This window comes from Solanum lycopersicum, chromosome 3 (assembly GCF_036512215.1).
Source record: "Solanum lycopersicum chromosome 3, SLM_r2.1".
Lineage (NCBI taxonomy): Eukaryota > Viridiplantae > Streptophyta > Magnoliopsida > Solanales > Solanaceae > Solanum > Solanum lycopersicum.
In genome coordinates, this window is record NC_090802.1 from 13,949,653 (window position 1) to 13,969,050 (window position 19,398).

General features: G+C 34.0%; 1 pseudogene; it reads right to left on the reverse strand.

Moving 5' to 3' along the window:
• On the reverse strand, positions 1-10,534 carry LOC138347422 (uncharacterized; annotated as a pseudogene).
• Positions 10,535-19,398: the final 8,864 nt, after the last annotated feature.

Genomic DNA, 19,398 nt, shown 5'->3' on the forward strand with positions numbered 1-19,398 from the left:
TTATTAAAACTAGAAAATGCTTAGTAATATTGAATGAAAAATAGAAGTTAAAATACAAAATATTCCGTTCCAATAATAGTTCAAAAATAATATAAACCTAACTAATCAACATCAACCAATGCAACTTCTGCCTGTTTAGAAAACCCGTCCTTTGGCCTTGTTGGATAATCGCTATGACTAACATATCCAGCCTTGAATTTGTCCATGCCATACTTCCATAATAATGTTCTGTATCCATTGTGAAGATAGTCACTCTGAAGTCCAACGGATGGAATTTTGATTTCGTCGCTCAAATACTCTTCATAAGCAGCTATGAACAGTCCACAATCACTGGAAAAAATTAAGATACATTTAAAAGCATTTTAATGTAAAGGAAATCTAAAAACTAACATTTATCAAACAAAAAAAATTGATTCACAAATACATACAGGCTATCGCTTTGTTGTTGCATAATCTCTTGCGCATATTCAACTGTAAATGAATGTTGAGGACCCAACAGTTCACCTGTTTACTTGTCTTTGTACGCCTCCAATGATAACCAATTAATTCTATCCATTTTATCAAAAAAATCGCTATCATGTAGATAGTTTGGAAGCATTACAACTGATTAATCTCTTCAGAAAGTACTCTTTTCCTTGACCCACCAGATGAGTCATATACACGTACTAACCTTTTCTTCAAAACAACCGCAGCCAACACCCGATGAAAATCTTTGCCACAATTAAAAGGAACATAAACCTCGTCAACTAGATGTCAAGGTAACGAAGAAGGTATCAAAAATCCATTAATGATGTCTTTTGTAGACCTTTCATAACCATCTATACCAACACCACGGCCAATATGTTGTTGTGTAGTCAGAGATTCATTAGCAGGAGCACAATAATATCTATTATATACAATGTTGATGTATGACTTAAACAAGCAGTTGACCTTTGTGTATCTGTATTGATCCACTCCTCTTGATTTTGACTTCTTCCGTAGATAGTAAAAAATTATATCTAGATGTTGTTACATATATAAAACAACATAATATGAAATCTGCACACTTTGAAAAATAAATATAGATTGAACAACGGGTATAAATAAATTTGTAAGTAGATGTCTAAATAATATGAACGATCTATAAATTGTATTATTTAAATAATTTAAATGCATAAGGTACCTGATCAGTCCAACATTTCATTGGATGTGACATAGTATAAAACCAGTTCTTGTCAACTGGAAGTGCGACAACAAAATTCATATAATCGAACTCAAATTTAGCAGATTTGCCTCTATATTTATCATCATCAGGTTTCGTACAATAAAAAAATGTAATTCAAAATTAAAGCACTTAAAAAATGATTTCATAAAGAAACTTTATTAATAAAAAGAGAAAAGACATAAAGAGACCATCGAAGTTGTCCCATATTTGCATAAAGACATCTAAACTTTTGAAGTGTCCCATCACCCCACTAAACAACTATATCGTTGTAAATTAGCCATTTTTACCCATTAACTCATCTGGGTTGTTTACACGCACGTTAGGCCCGTCATGGGCCATTTTTCCTTTTTATTTACCAGTTTAAAACAGCCACATGTCATTTTCTTTCTTTAATATTAATTGCTTAATCAATTTTTGTATCTTCCCCAATTTAAACTCAAAAATAGCCTTTGGTAGCCCTAAAATTTTGATTTCCATGGCAAGAACAATATTGGTTCTCTCTTTTTGACGACTTCATCATCTTCCTCAAGAAAATAAGTAGGAATTCGTCTTTTCTCTTTTAATTTCCAGTATAAACGTTAATTTGAAGTTTTTTTATGGTAGAATTTCTTCTCAATTTTGTGGTTAGTTTTTGATTGAACATGTCAAATGCAATGTTGAATCGTATTTGTAATAATGGCAACTGTAGGAGGTCGATTCTAACACTTCTATAATATAATAATCCATAAAATCAGAATAATCGAAAAAAGTGAAGATTTTAGATCCCTAACATGTTAGACCTTCAATCTCCAAGAATCTTCAACAACGAGATTGTCAACAACAACACTGTGTATTTCGTTTGATTTTTTAGGAAAAAGTTGAGAAATGAAATGAAAAGGAGTTCACGAATTTTCTTTTAAAAAAAAGGTCGGGTCGGGTTACCTAGAGAGTGAGCGACACGCGTATTACATAGACGACGAAATGAGTAAAAATGGTCAAATTACAATGATATATAATTGTTTAGTGGCATTATAGGACACTTTAAAAGTTTTGGTGTCTTTATGCAAATGTGGGACAACTTCGATGGTGTCTTTATGTCTTTTCTCTTAATAAAAACTTACTCATTGCCGTGTGATTTAAGGAATTCCTTTTGAATCCAATCTAAAACTCTTGCATTAAACCCGGTGATACTTGAGATGTGATTCGTAAATCATTTAATGTAGTAAATTGACGGATATGATCGTCTATTTTGTCCTTGCCCTTATTAGTTGATTCAAACGAATGCACATAGGGAGACAACAAATCCTTAGAAGGCATCCTGTTACGTTGAGCAGGAGTTTTAGTATAAATATCACTGAATCATCCATCATGTGTGGATATGAGACTCCTCCCGTATTCTTCAATTTTTTTAAAAAATTAACATCACTTAAAAAATCAGAAGTAATTAAAAAAAATCAAAATATCACCTTCTCAAATTTATTTCCTCTCGCAGCAACAACTTTCAACTATTCTGAATGGTTACTCTTTATTAATGCCTCAAGAGCTTCAACTTTACTATCAAGATCTCCAAATTTTTTGTCAACCTATAAACAAAATTAACATATAAAAAATAGTAACAGTAAAACATATCAGAGTTTAAATTACTTGATTACTTACATAAGACTTAATGAACTTCTTCAAATCATCAATTTCTGAACTGCCCAAACTTGTTTTTTCATTGAATGAATTTGGAGAAACACCAACATTAGATACATACTCAGATTCTTTTTGTTATAGTTCTGGACTTTGGAATAAATGATTTGGTTGCTGATCTGGTTCCTTACGTGGTTTTGAAGGTCTTGATAGATCATACTTATGTGGATGTACAACCTTTATTCTCTTGCGTTTTGGTGGGGTTGTTCCTACATTAGCACCTATTGATGTTCTCTTTAACAGAATATCTGGAGGTTTTGTTGTGAAGTCTTCAAAACCAGAAACCTCCTCCGGATGCACATCATCATTATCTGGAATTGATGAAACTAGTGGGTTTGGAGGTACATAATTGTGATCTGGTAACCCAATGATGTTATCTCCTCACGAGTTGGTTGAATGTTAGAATATTCAATCTAAAAAAACAAACAATTAGTTAATGACAATAAATATATTAAAGTTGTATCGCATGATTAAACTAATTAATTAAGAATGTTATATTGAATTAATTACCTTTGAAAAACTTGTTTCCATAAACAACTCAAACTTGGGTGTCACGCCCCGAGCTACCCTCGAGACGCAGACACAGAACCTAGGACCACAAGTGATCCCAAGCTAACCCTGCTGACATGATCATGAGCATACTAAAGATAATAAACTGTTGCGAAAGCTAAATCATACTTAAAATAAAAAGATAGGGAATACCCATATTCTACAAATGAGATATTTGAAAACAATGAGTTAAATACAAAAGAAATATTAACTCAATACTAAACTGAATCTAACTATGTCTGAAAATAGCCTCTAAACTAGACTAGTAATACTAGGACAAGCTCCAGCTAAATCTAGCAAAAACTGAAACTAAATGACTAAAGACTGAAATGAAACTCATGACTGTTCTTCTCGGAGAATGAGGGCTCACCACTGAATCTTCTGAACTAGAGATCGGGAAATCGATCTATACATGATTTGGATGTTGAGAACCTGAACCTACATCACGAAAAGATGTAGCGCACGTATGCGTAGCACTTGAAAGTTACTGAGCATGTAGGATAGAGTAAAGATGAAATAAAACATAACTGAACAAGCATAAAAATAAGTATAATAATTTGAACGTGACGTGCTGATTTTTGAGCTAACTGGATGCAATGAACAATTTATAACATGCTGAAACTGAATACTGAATATACTGATAAATGGTCAATGCACAGAGTCTGACTGAACTGTGGGAGCTACTAATAACCGATAATAAAACCACGTGAGCTAAATGTGGAGTCCGATATATACGGCCCATCGAGAGGACCCAATATACCATGCCAAACGTATAAAGGCATGCTGGCGTGATCACTAAACTGATTTCCCACAGAGAGGACTTACAACCTACATGGCTAGTAGTTCTGGGACTATTGGGTACGCTAAACCCTAGTCCAACTCGGTATTATGCTACTCCCAATGAATTCTGTTAATTAACTGATTATATCTGAATTTCTGTAAATACTGAATAGCTCGAAACTGAACATGCAAACTGAGAATGCAACAATTAATCTGGTAATTATGCATTTATAACTTAGGCATGTATATCTGGAGTGTCTGAAATATATGACCTAGCATGTGTAATTCAAGAACTAAAGAAATACAAATCTAGGGTTCTGAAATTCATGCTATAATCTAAGTAATAACATGATAATCTCATTTGGAACACATATTTAATAAATTCACGAAGTTATATGAAAGTTCTAGAAACCCTAGGTTTAATCATGATAAGAGAATCAAGAACTGACTGAAACTAAGGACCCAATGGGTGAAAGGAACCCACTAGTGAAATCCCACATACCTGGTGATGAAATCCACAGAAAAATACTTAAGTTTCGGGGCTGGAACTGCTGGAGCTTGTGGCGTTCTTGAACTAGGGTTCTTGAGCTTTTTTCTCCTCCCTTGCTTTTAATTTTCTAAGTTTTGATTTAATGATTTGACTTGGATATGTTTTAATTATGTTTCTACGCTTAAACTGACTAAAATCTGATAATTTTAAGGTCAAAACGACGTAACTAAGGGTTTAAATAGAGTGGAAAAAGTCAAAAAGACCCCTGGGAAGGTTGTTGTCGGGCCTCACGACGGCCAGGACTGATGGTCCGTCGTGCGCCCGATGCCCCGTCGTTGGGTCCGTCGTGAGGGCCTGTTCGACAGGCCTTTACTAAAATGGGCATAACTTTTTACTCAAAATTCTGATTTTAGCAAGGTCGGTGGCTATGGAAATATAATTCAATTATATATCTATGTGTAGGTCATGGAAGACCTAATTCATTTTTTCCTAAGAGTTATGATCATTTTAAGTTGACCCAACTGCATTTCCCTTTAAGTGCCTGCAAATTTTCCACCTACGGTCAGACCTACGAACCGTAGGTCCACCTACAAACCATGCTGGTCATCCATAGCTCTTGTCAGAGAGTGGTTGAAGGGAGTCTTGATCGACGGTCACGGACTACGGACCGTCATTTGACCTGCGGACTGTAAGTCTGTCCGTCGTCCAAGACTTAACCAATTTTTCTAGGCTGAAATTTTTGGGAGTTTCTGATCCCATCAATGGTTGTGCAGGACGGACCGTGGTTCAGAATACAGCCCGTCGATTCCACATTTGGTAGCACCTGCAGATTTTTCTGAAAAACTAATTTTTAGTCTGTTTTGACTACGGGGTGTTACATTGGGATTCAAACCCACAACTTGCCAGTTGCAAATCCTCGATATACCGTTTACTTGACAGCAATATCGGTATTTATCCTAAAAGCACATTCATAAATTCATATATTAAGTGCATATGTAAATCCATTCAACCAACTTCTTGGAGGGTTTGTACCTTTTCGAAAAGATTTCATTAACTTTTGAAAATCAACTACTCCCCAAGGAAATTGTTCGCAAACCATCTTCCACCATATAGAAATCTTCAATAGGAATTCGTGTATCACCAAGTTGGAATAAAAAATGTATGGATAAAATACAGTTAGCCATCCGAAGGACATCCTCATTATTGTCCCATTCACCTACCATACACCGATTTATCAATCTTTGTTTATTAACATTATATTAAGTATCAGGAGAATATCTTTCAACTAACCTACTAGTTTTTGAGTCCGGATATGTAAAGTCCTTTACATTACCTTAACAATTCAAACCAGTAACAATGACAAAATCACGGATACTAAATTTCAACACATTCCATTTGGCATGGCGAATGTGAATCTCTTGATCTAAATTATCATGTTCAATCTCTAACAAGTATAAATACTTAGTAATTTGGCCTTGGTAATTTGCATGTAGGGATATTTAGGTATGGTGCAAAAATTGTTTCTTTAAATAATTTCATACATTCATCCTTATAGATGATACTAAGTGTTCAACAAAATTCATGTTGTATGTTGGACCAAACTTTAATGCATTAGTTGAAATATATTTAATGACGTAATTCATATTCTGCAATAAAACAAAGAAAGTTTTATCAAATTGTAACATATATAAAAAGTTTCTATACTATTGACTGCATATAATAATGTTTCTGTATTAAATGATACTAAAAATTGCCTAATACTGATACTAAATATAACTAAACATGTTAACATGATACTTACAAATACTATTTGAAACTATATACAAACGAAACAATAAAGTTAAATATATTTCTTTGATACATTTAATTTCATGTTCAACACATCAAAAGATACTCAAATTCACAATTTTAATTAGATATATAAACATAATGGTTGATACTTAAATTTTTATATACTTATCAGTAATTCATATAAATATGATACTTAAATAACAGATGTATGACTATATGATACACATATACTATTATTTGATACCTTATATTGAATGCAAAATCATGTTGTTATAACAAAAATCGATACTTTATGTAGATATACAAATTGATACTTATAACATATCTATACGTAATTAGTAATTATTACTCATTATTATATACGAAATATAAGTAAAAATAAAACAAAAAATCATTTTATCATGAGCACATAAAAATTATACTTAATAAAAAATAATTGAGTATAATAACAAATATCTACAAAAATCAAGATAAGATTAAAACGATACTTTAATATAATTCATCAGACTAATACTACCAAATAATTCATCAGACTAACTAAAAAAACAAAATTCAATATATAATATAAACGACACTTAACAATGTGAATCAACAAATTAAAGAAACAACATGAAAATCATGATGTATATTGAATTTTTTTTAACATACCGTTGGTAATGTTGGTCGAACAATAGGAGGTACCGCCTTTCTACCCCTATTCTTTGGGGGGGTTGGGTCATTAGAAGTAGATGCATGTTTATTTTTTGATGAATTTTTCTTTCTAGAGCTTGGTTTTGTCATGCCAACAGTTTCATGCAACAATAAAGAACTCAGATCTACATAGAATTTGATTATGGAAATCAACAATATAATTTTTTTAAACAATAAGCACAGTAATACGCAAAAACCAATTTTTTTTTGAAGAAATAGTAATGTGGTTGATGATATACCTGATTTAGGACTCAAATTCGGATGAGTATTGATAATAATCCATAGAATATTTTGAATTTCAAATTTGATTTATAATTTTAATTGAAAATTAGGGGGGAAATTTTGGGAGAAATTTTTGGGGAAGGCGAGATTTTTGGGGGGAATCAGTATACTTTTGGGACGGTAACTTCTGGGTTTATTGAATAATTAATATTGCAAATGTGCATATAATTGTAATACATTGAGCTATATGTGTGATAAGGGTAAGGGTGTCTATAACCTTACAATTGATAAGTTGCTCGTGTCGTAGGTGAGAGGTTACAAATATTTGGAGGATTGGGTACCACGTTGATATGGTACATAGATAAAGTTGGTTCCTTACAGGTCATGACTATTGGAAGTAAATAAGACCCTTAGCGTATATACAAACGAAAGAGTCTGATGATAACATGTTTAATGGTTCTTATGTGCATGTGTTCGTATTTGGAGATGGTTGCTACGAATATGGAGTCCTACATAATGCTTGTGTTGTTTATGATAATTGTTATCTAGTTGATATGGTTTGTTATATGTCAAAATCTTGAGATGAAAGCTTGTTATGATATTGTTTAGTGCATCGTGAATCATGTTGGTTGTCATGGAAAGAGGTTAGAATTGTTCATATAATAGTAATAGGGAACCAATTGCATGATGAGGTTATTCCAATGCTTCTGGTTCAACAAAACTCAAAAGGCTTCTTCAAAATATGAATTATGTGCTTGAAGTTCTAACGACATTTATGTGCCAATGATTTACTACATCAAAAATTATCTTTAGCGCAATAACTCAATTGTCCCTAAATATGTATTTTTAGTGGTAATTAGCACTATTTATATATGTCCTTAAAGGCTTTAACAACACTCGATCTAATAACACTTAATTAATGCTGGTAATTACTTTAACACTCTTTATAAATATATTTATTTATAGACGCTAAAAGTTATTTTTTATTGTATTGATTTATCAAAGAAAATTTTTCTAAGTGCGGAGTTTAATGAGTGCCCTGATGAAAATGTAATGCACTCTACAGTTGATATGCTCGATCGATACTCTAATAAGCTACATTCCGAGAATTTTGAGAAAATAGATGGAGTTCTTGATGAAAGAGATCATGGTTTCACCAGAAATGGAAGTGAACGGATTGCAAACCTCATTCATGTAGTCATTTTCCTTAATGTTTTGAAGAAAAAAGTGAAGGAAATCACTGCCTCTCCAGAGGACCCTGTGGGGAACAATAAGTAGTTTACAGAACTGAATTAGTTGTTTATTATATCAACATTACATGTATATATATAATATAAAGAGGTATCAACAAAGGTAAGAAAATAGTCTACATATCTCTCTTATCTATCCAAGGTAATAAAATATATTTACAATATTTTATAACTCTCCCCCTCAAGCTGGAGCATATAAGTGCCTAGATTGTTACACAAATAGTTAAATTGAGCTTCATTCAATGTCTTTGTGAACAAATCAGCTAGTTGCTCTCCAATCTTCACATAACCCATGGAAATCAGGTTTTCTTAAATATTTTCACAAATAAAATGATAGCGCACCTCAATATGTTTAGTTCTTTCATGATACACTGGATTTTAGGCGATATGAAGAGCAACTTGATTATCACACAAAAGTTTTGCGGGTGTGGGATCATTCAACCCAACTTCACTTAAGAGGTGATGTATTCACATAATCTCACATGTGGATTGTGTCATAGCTCTATACTCGAATTCTGCATTGGATCAAGATGCAACATTTTGTTACTTACTTCTCCATGATACCAAATTTCCACCCACAAAGACACAATAGCCATTAGTAGACCTTCTAGCAATCTTGGATCCAGTCCAATCGGCGTCTCCAAAAAACTTAATGCTAGTATGTCCATTGTTGCTATATATTATGCCAAGTCTAGGGGCGCCTTTGAAGTAACATAATATTTGCTCCAAAGTTTCCCAATGTTCGACTGTATGTGTGGTCATGTATAGACTAACAACACTAACTGCAAAAACAATATCCGGACGAGTTACAATGAGATAATTTAATTTCCCAACTGATCTCTTGTATCTCTCTGGATCATCGAAGGGATCCCTATCAATTTTTTTAGCTGCATATTTGAAACAATTAGAGTACTACAAGGCTTGGATGTTGACTTTCCAGTTCCTCAAGACGGTTAAGGATATACTTTCCTTGAGATAAAAATACTCCCTTCTTGCTCTTACTTACTAGAAGTATTTCAGCTGTTCCAAGTCTTTCGTGTGAAATGTCTAAAGCAAGAAAGATTTGAGAGAGGAATTCCTGCATAATCACTCACGTGATAAAAATGTCATCAACATATACAATAAGAAGACTAATGTCAACTACTAATTGTTTATAGAAGACTGAATGATCATATTTGGTCTTTATAAGCCCAAACTTCTTAACTACCTGACTAATTTCTCAAACCAAGCATCTAAGCTCTGTTTCAGACCATACAAGGATTTCTTCAAGAGACAAACTTTCCCATTCTCCTCCTGAGCGACAAAACCGGGTGGCTGCTATATATATACTTCTTGGACATCAGCATGAAGAAATGCATTTTTTCATAATACAACCAATGTAGCGGAAAATTCTTATAAGCAACTATAGAAATAAACAAGAGAATGGAAGCGAGTTTGGCCACGGAGAAAAAGTATAAGAATAATCCACCCCATAAGTCTGAGCATATTATTTAGACTAGTTTGGCTTTAAGCCTAGACACAGAACCATTAAGATTTACTTTGACCGTAAAAAACCACTTACGTACCACTACTTTTTTCCTTTTGGTAAGTCCATCAAATCCAAATGTGATTTTCATTAAATGCATGCATCTCCTCGAGAATTGCATCATACCACCCAGGGTGACTCTAAGATTCTTAAACTATTTTGGGTACAAAAATGGAATCTAGAGAAGCAATGAAAGAACAAGAAGTGGAAGACAAGTGGTCATATGAGATTAAATTAGCTATGGAATGTACTAATTGACACTGACACTTACCTTTGCAAAGGACAATGGGAATATCAAGATTTTTTGTTTGAGAAAGATTGACTGGAGGAGGATCTGATAACGAAAGAGTTGGTGCAGACATGTATCATTGGTCGCTTGTCGTGTACAATAAACTTGAATTATCGACGGCTTTGTTTGAGTAGGAGGAACATTAGAAAACACATTCTAAGTTGACTGCTCAACACTACCACAAACCTCCTTATGGTGTTTTGAGCTTGGTGAAGGGGTCTTATAAATGAGCTATTATTATTCTTCCTGCGCTTGAGTGGGAGAAGTGTCAGGAGAATAAAAAAGGAAATATTCTCTGAGTACACCACATATATAGACACCATATATCTGTTAAAGGTTGGAGAGTAGCATCGATAACCCTTATGTAAGCGGGAATATTTCAAAAATACATACTTCAAATCCCATCGATATAGTTTAGTAACATGGGGTCACATATCACGAACATAACAAGTACTTCCAAGCACCTTTGACTATAATGAAAATAATAGCTTATTCAAAAAGAGAACACCATATGGAATATTACCATTAAGTAATGTGGATGACATGCAATTACATAAAAATCTAGTTGTGGATACTGCATCTGCCTAAAATTGCTTAGGTACCATCACTTGGAATAGCAAAGCATGCACAATCTCAAGCAAATGCCTATTTTTTCTCTCAGCTACTTCATTTTGAGAGGGTGTAGATGAAGAATGCCATATTGATTCATGTAGACCTGAAATGATGCTGACATGAACTCTTTAGCATTATCACTCCACTATGTCTGGATAGAAGCATTAAAATGTGTCTTTATCTCAGCACAAAAATTAGAGAAATGGGAGCACTTTGGCACGATTTTTCATACACTAAACCCATGTCATTCGGGAAAAATTATCAACAAAAGTAATAAAATATGTGAACCCGACTTTAGACACAACCATACATGGCCCCCAAAAATCATAATGAACTAACTCGAAAGTAAAATCAGCTTGCTTATTATTCCTAGGACTTAACGAGCTTCTATGGTGTTTTGCGAAATGACAAGACTCACAATCTATTAAAGGTACATTATGAAACTGAGGACATAATTTCTTCAAAACTGGTAGAGAAGGATGTCGCAGATGATAATGTGCTTCAAATGATGAGACGATACTAGAGCAAGCAACTAATGGATGGGCCCATTCATTAACAATGTAGAGACCGTCTGATACATGTACTTTACCAATAATTTGTTGTCATAAGATTCTAAAAAAGTCAATAACCGGAATATAAGGAGACAAAACATTGTAGTTCTTTGGTAAGTTTACTCACAAAAATTAAATTTTAAAGATAAGAATATATAGTCTTAGAATAGAGGACAAAGTAATAGATGAAGTGAGGTTAACGATTTCAGATCCCTCAATGGTATAACTAGATCCATTATCTATGGTGACAGAGGATGGTACTTTATCTGACTGAAATTTAGAGGTTATTTTGGGATTACCTATTATGTGATCCGTGGCACCCGAATAAATGATCCAGTTGCTTGAGGAGGAAATGAGACATTTGTTACCTAACTCAGTAAGGGCATGGGATGAAGTGGTTTCATCCATTGATTCCTGATACTTTGTAAGTCTGGCATATTCATCGGTTAAGATTGTAACAATTGAGGGTGAACTAGATTTGGAAGCAACAATGGCAGTCTAAGTCTGAAGTTGTTGGTTGCGATTCTGAAATTTCTTATAGTTTCGCCTTATGTGCCTGACAAGTATTGTCATTGATACATCTCCCAACATTACTGTCTCCTCCTTTGTTATTGTTCCATCTCCTAGAATCATTGTCTCCTCTTTGTCATTGTTCACCTCCCAGAGTTATTATTGTTGTTTCACCTTCCTCCATCATTGTTATGATTCCACTTCCCAACATTATTTTTATTGTTCCATCTCCCTGCATCATTATTGTTGTTTCATCTCCCTGTTAGGATTTGAAACTTTAGAGAAAAAAGACAAGGTTCAGCAGGGGTAAATTTTCATTAATATTTAGATTTCAAAAGACATACACACATATATCTAGGATTTTCCAAAGTAAGTAGAAGACCATGCATATCCAACCACTATTGAATTTCTTACAAAACATATTCCACAAATCAAGGACTACCTTTCTAGAAATATCTCATTTTCTAACACTCCTCCTTGACATTATTCTTGGACACTCCCAACTTAGCCCTTAGAACTTCAAATTTCCAATTAGGAAGAGCCTTGGTCATGATGTCTTCAATCTGCTGATCTGAATTGCAATGAACAAGTTTAACTTTGACATCCTTCTCTGCTTTCCTGATAGTGTGAAACTTCACATTTGTATGCTTGATACGACCATGTTGCACTGGATTTTCGGCCATAGATATTGTTGACTTGTTGTCAACCTTAATGAAAGTAGCTTCAATGTCATATTGCTCCAAATCAAGTAGAATCTTTATTAACCATAGAGCTTGATTTGTTGCACCAGCATCGGCGATGTATTCTTCTTCTACAGAAGATTGAGCTATCACATCTTGCTTTTTTGAATTCCATGAGAACATGTCTGAACAAGTGCAAAAGCCTATCCAGAAGTTCTTTTCATATCATGAACGCTTCCTGTCCAATCACTATATAAGTAACCCATCAGTTGCCCTTGATCTTCCCTATTAAACCAAATACCATAATCAACAGTTCTTTTGATATATCTCAACATTCGTTTAGCAACCCCAAGATGAACTTGACTTGGAGCTTGCATAAACCTCGATAGTAGACTTATCGCGAACATGAGATTGGGTCTTGTTGTTGTCAAATATAGAAAATTACCAATCAGACTTCTATAAACTCTTGGATCAGCCCTGTGACCTCCTTCAAACTTCGAAATCTTTTTAATTTTTAACATATTGGGGTCGGTACAGGCTTGCACCTCTCCATCTTGAACCTTTTAGAATATCCCATGCATATTTTCTCTGAGAAATGAAGATTCCATCAGTAGCTTGAACAGATTTTTCAAATTTCTTGCACTTCATTGCTTCCTATTTCTAGAAGATCATCAATATAGAGTGTCACCAGAATCACAACTCCCCCTTTAGCCTTCTTCATATATAAAGTGGCTTCATTTTCACTTCTCTTGAAGCCACAATGAATGAGATGATCATTAATATTACTATACCATGCTCGAAGAGCCTTCTTTAATCCATACTATGACTTATGATGTCTATAGACTTTATCCTCCATTATTGCAACTTGAAAGCCTTCTGGTTTGTTGCAACTTGAAAGCCTTCTAGTTCATCAATATAGATCTCACCCCACAACATTATATTAAGAATGTTGATTTTACATCCAAATGATACAACTTCCAATTTGATTGAGATGCCAAAACAAATAACAGCCTTATTGTATCATGTCGTGCAACATGTCCAAACATGTCTCCATAATCCAGACCTGCAACGTGCGCATAACCTTTCACAACAAGCATTGCTTTGAATTTATATCTGGATTAAGTTAGGTTCTATAAACCCACTTCACCCCGATCATATTTATGTTTTTGGGTTTATCAACCAACTTCCAAGTATCATTCTTTTCTATCATACCAGTCTCCTCCTCCATAGCTTCAATCCAAACTTCATGTATTTTTGCTTCTTGATAGCTATTTGTTCCGAGATTGCAACATAAGGACTTTTATATATCTCAAAAAGGGACCTTGTTTTCAAAACTGGCAAATCAAGTGAGGATTCCCCGTCTGATTCTTCATCTTCTTCCAGAGTTCCAGACCTAAATGATTAGATTTCAGGCAGCAGACTCAAGTTCTAAAAAGTTTCATTATCTTTCTAAATTTTCTCCTTATCCTAGTTCCAATAAGCATGCTCATTCACAACTACATCTCTTAAGATTGAAATACTTTTTGTTTGCAAGTTGAAAATCTATAACCCTTGGCTTGTGATGAATACTAATGATACCCAATTCACCTTTTGGTTCAAGTTTTCTTCTTTTCATCGAAGGAACATGAGAATAGCATATCAAACCAAAAAACTTTTAGATGCTTGGAAGATGACTGTATTCCACTCCATGTATCAATAGGAGTCTTTTCATACACTGAAGTATGAAAAGCTTCTTCCCAAAAGCTTTGTGGCAGTTTCTTTTCCAACAACAAACATCTTGTCATTTCAACTACTGTTTTGTTCTTCCTCTCGAAAACTCCATTTTGTTCGGGTGAATAACTTAATGTCAACTTGTGATCAATCCCTATATCTTCACAATACTTTTTGAGCTCATTTGAAGTGTATTCGCCACCATTTTACGACCTCAAAGCCTTTAGCTTACAACCACTTTGTCTTTCCGCATAAGCCCTAATTTTCTTAAAAACTGAAAATACTTGAGACTTGTTACCCAAAAAATACACCCGAGTCATCCTTGTTAAGTCATAAATAAAGAGTACAAAATATTTATTGTCCCCCAAAGATGATACTTGCGTGCTCCACACACATTAGTGTGAACTAGTTCAAGTTTTCAGTTATCCTCCAGGTAGCACTTTTAGGAGATGATTTCTTGTGTACCTTACCCATTTGACATGATCCACAAACTTCTTTAAACAGTGAAATCTCAGGTAAATCCTTAGTCAATCCCTTTTCATACATAGATTTTAAAGTAGCATAGTTAAAATGACCATATGTTTTGTGCCACAATCATGACTCATCCTTACTTGCAAAATTTGCCCTATCAAAACCTCTCATCTAAAGGAAAATTTTTATCCACCATTTCTTCTTTAATAATCAAACTATCTTTCAGTGTCAAAAATCAAACAATGATTGTCCTTAAAACATAAGGAATAACCTTTATACATCATCTAAGCCACACTTAACAAGTTACATGCTAAACAAGGAACATACAACACATCATGAATTCACTTGCACCTTTTGTAGTCGGAAAGGAAATTGAACCCTATCCATGTGCACCATTTCACCATTTATCATCCTAACCTAAGCTTTAAATGACTTGTCAAACAAGAGCTCATTGTGTGACATATGACTCGTACATCATTATCTATAAATCATGAGGATTGTTTCATTGTGTTTTCTACAAGAGAAGCCATAAACAAGCTTTTTTCTTCATTTTTAGACTTTTCAACAAAATTTGCCTATTGCACATGGTTTTATTGTGGTTGATTCTGCCTGGCCCTGCAATTTTTCTCAATATGACCCATCTTTCTATAGAATCTACACTGAATCAATGTCTTTCCTTTAAACCAACAGTTTTTTTCTTGATAATTGGTTCTTATACAGTGGCTGCAAGGTGGAAACTTCCCTTCCTTTGAAGATTCCTTCCATCCTTCTATTTCCTTCATAAATTGTTTGCTTTTATGTTGTGCCTGAAATGCCACTTTTGCTACTTCTTCATATCTTATACTTGATCTTTGTTCTTGGTCTTGCAACTTACAGATCAATTCTACCACAGATAGTCTTCAAATCACAAGACTCTTTTATTGCTGAAATCTTGGACTCAAACCTCACTGGTAAGATTATCATTGAATCTGGAAAGTTTTTATCAAACAACCTTATTTTGTTAACAATCTCGACAAGTTTGGCAGTATACTCTTTCACACTATCTCATTCTTTCATCCTTAACATCTCAAATTCTCTTTTGAGAGTTAAGAGTTTGACAGTTTTCACTCTGTCACTTCCATCGAACTCCTCTTTCAGCTTCTCCCATACTTCTTTAGATATTTCACAAGCCATTATTCTTGTGAAAATCATATCCGAAAGTGTTGAACGAATACATGTGAGAGCCTTGAGTTTCCTTGACTTCACATCTTCATAAATCTTTATTTGTGCAACTGTTGGATTTGATCCAGGTGGAAAAGGATCATGTTCACTTTCAGTTGTTTCCCATAGACTAAGAGCTTTGAGATAAGCCTTCATCTTTATCACCCATATGTGATAAGTTTCTCCTGTAAACATAGGAGGGTTGCACCCAAGAAGCTAGTGGATGCCATGTTACTGCTGCTCAGCTCTCACCTTAGAAGAATTGAAAAAAAAAACCTTAGCTTTATTGCCTTCACAAATCCCTCAAGAATAAGGGTTCTTGATACCACTGTTAGGATTTGAAACTTAGAAGAAAAAAGATAAGGTTCAGCAAGGTCAAATTTTCGTTCATATTTAGATTTCAAAAGACACACACATATATCTACATAGGCTTTTCCAAAGTAAGTAGAGGATCATACATATCCAACCACTATTGACTTTCTTACAAAACATATTCCACAAATCAAGGACTACCTTTCCTTTACATACTAAACATAATATTTAAAAAGAACCATTAAACAAAAAACATCTAGAAATATCTCATTTTCTAAAACTCACTGCATCATTATTATACCATCTCCCTGCATTATTTTTTCCTCCTCCTTTTGCATCAAGCACATTGGTCTATTTGTTGGACGGAGTACTCTCTGTGCATAACACCCGACTAAAAACATCACTGAGAGAGATGATCTCAAATGTAAACAGAATATGTGATTTAACAGTCTCAAATTCAGTAGGGAGTCCAACTAAAAAACTCGTTATACCATTTGTTCCCTTTGAGCCTGCTGCACCTTGATATTAGTATTGAATGGTAGAAGTACATTCACTTCCTCGTAGGTTTTCTTGAACTCCATGAAGTATGTAGTGAGTGACTTAGAGTTCTTCTCAAAACGATAGAAAGCCTTACAAACTTCATAAATCTGAGATAAATTACCTTTTCCAGAATATAAATACTCCACTTAATCCATTTAACTCTTTCACAAACTCACAATGACTAACAAAACCAACAACTTCATTGTCAATAGAGTTTATAATTTGCAAGAGTAGTCTACCATCATCTCTAAGTCTTTTTAGTATCATGTTGGATAAGATGATCATCATTTTCAACACAACGCAAGTAAACCCTGATTTTTTCTATTCCAATCTAAATAGTTAGACTCATTTAATTTATTATCGATAATTTTAGACAATGCTTGAACAATTCCAGTCATGGAAGATTTATCATCAGACATTTTAACTAATGTTTATCCAAGAAATTGATCAAGAAGAGTAAATGATAAAAAAATCTGACACCAAATAGGTTGAAAAGAGAAAAAAATTGATAGCAAAACTGAATCCAAGCAACCACTGAAGCGCAAAGCTATTTTTAAATTTTTACGTCATATGAAGGATAAAAATTGAACCTGGAAGTGAAGATATTATTATTCTACAGTGATTTAACACCAAAAAATCAATCCTGTAGTGCGTTGGAACAAATGAAACAATGTTGAGACGGCAAGCCTAGATGTATTCTACAAAAACCCAAGTAGTCGAATGCTTTTCCCAAGATTCTAGGAAAAGTTTCGAAGTTTCTGAACCAAGATCTTAAGCCCTAGTGGCTCTGATACCATGTAGTTTACATAAATGAATTAGTTGTTTGTTATATCAACATTACATGTATATATACACTAGAAAGAAGCATCGACAGAGGTAATAAAATATCTTACATATTTTTCCTATCTATATAAAGTAATAGAATATATTTACAATGTTCTATAACACTATGAAATTACTTAGAGAGAGTTATTATCAAAGTTTTGATGTATCATTATGAGAACTATCCAAAACTTCAGTCTTTAACAAGAAAATCAGTGCAATACTTGATTTCCAAGAAGAAGAATAAATAAGTTGATTGGGTAAGGGAAATCATCGAGATGAAAAATCTGATAGATTACACTTGTTAACCTAATTATTTACCTCCTTACCGTAAGTTCATAGCTCAACAACACATGTTTATGGATATTATAAATGATACTAGAAGATGTTTCATAATAAACCTTGAAGGAGTATGAGTAATTGACGTTGGTCATTTGAGGAAGCATCTACATGTGGTGCAACAAGATTTCGATGTGAATATAAGAATGACGACCTATTGGAAAATTGTGTTAATGAGGTTGGTGGATTCTATGGCCTTGCATATATTGTTCAGCATTCAAAACACGATTAACAAGGAAATGGAAGACAAGATCATTGACAACGAGTGCTTGATTAGTGTTACATAAAAAAGAGATTCCATTTATTAGTTAGTGATAAAAGTAGTTAAAGTTAGTTAGTTGGGCACATGAAATCAAAATAACTGAATTAGTTAGAATGAATTGAATCCATTTCAGTTGTAATTTCAATTCTATATAAAGTGTAATACAATTCTATACATGATATGAAAATACACAGAATATTCTTTCTCTTTCTAATCTCTCTTCCTATTCTTCTTCTTCTTTCACTATTAACTATTTTCTCGAGATATCCTGAAACAGTTTTTCGATCCTCGAATTCATTGCGACTTCCTGTAATCGAGTAACATTGGTATCAGAGCCTTCTATCCTTGGATTTTTAATGGCGAAAGGAACAAGATCTTCTGATAATTCTCTAACAGAAATTGGGGAATTGAGGGAAATGATGCAGAATTTGGCAGAAAAAATGGGAACGTTGGCAGGGGAAGTTACAAACCTGAAGAGGTTGGATCAAGTAGTCATGGAATTAAAGGAACAATTGATCACTAATCGAGAATCTGGGAGGGAGAGAACTCCTATAGAAGGTGGTCCTTCAACTGCAAGACAACTTGATGAAAGAATTCACCATTCTGAGGAGAGAAGTCACAGACCCAGGAGTCCTACCAGTTACAACACCCATCATTCAAACTTCTCAAGATGGTCCCGAATGGAATTCCTTAGGTTTACAGGGGAAGATCTGAGATCGTGGCTTTTCAAGATTGAGCAATTTTTTTCCATGGAAAATGTAGCTGTAGAGGAAAAGGTAACAGTGGCTGCAATGCAACTGGAAGGAGAAGCCATCCAATGGCATCTTTCTTTCATGAGATACAGACAGTACTTACAACCTACTACTTGGAATGAATATGTGATGGCTATGGTTGAAAGATCTGGGACTGATTTTGATGACCCCATGGA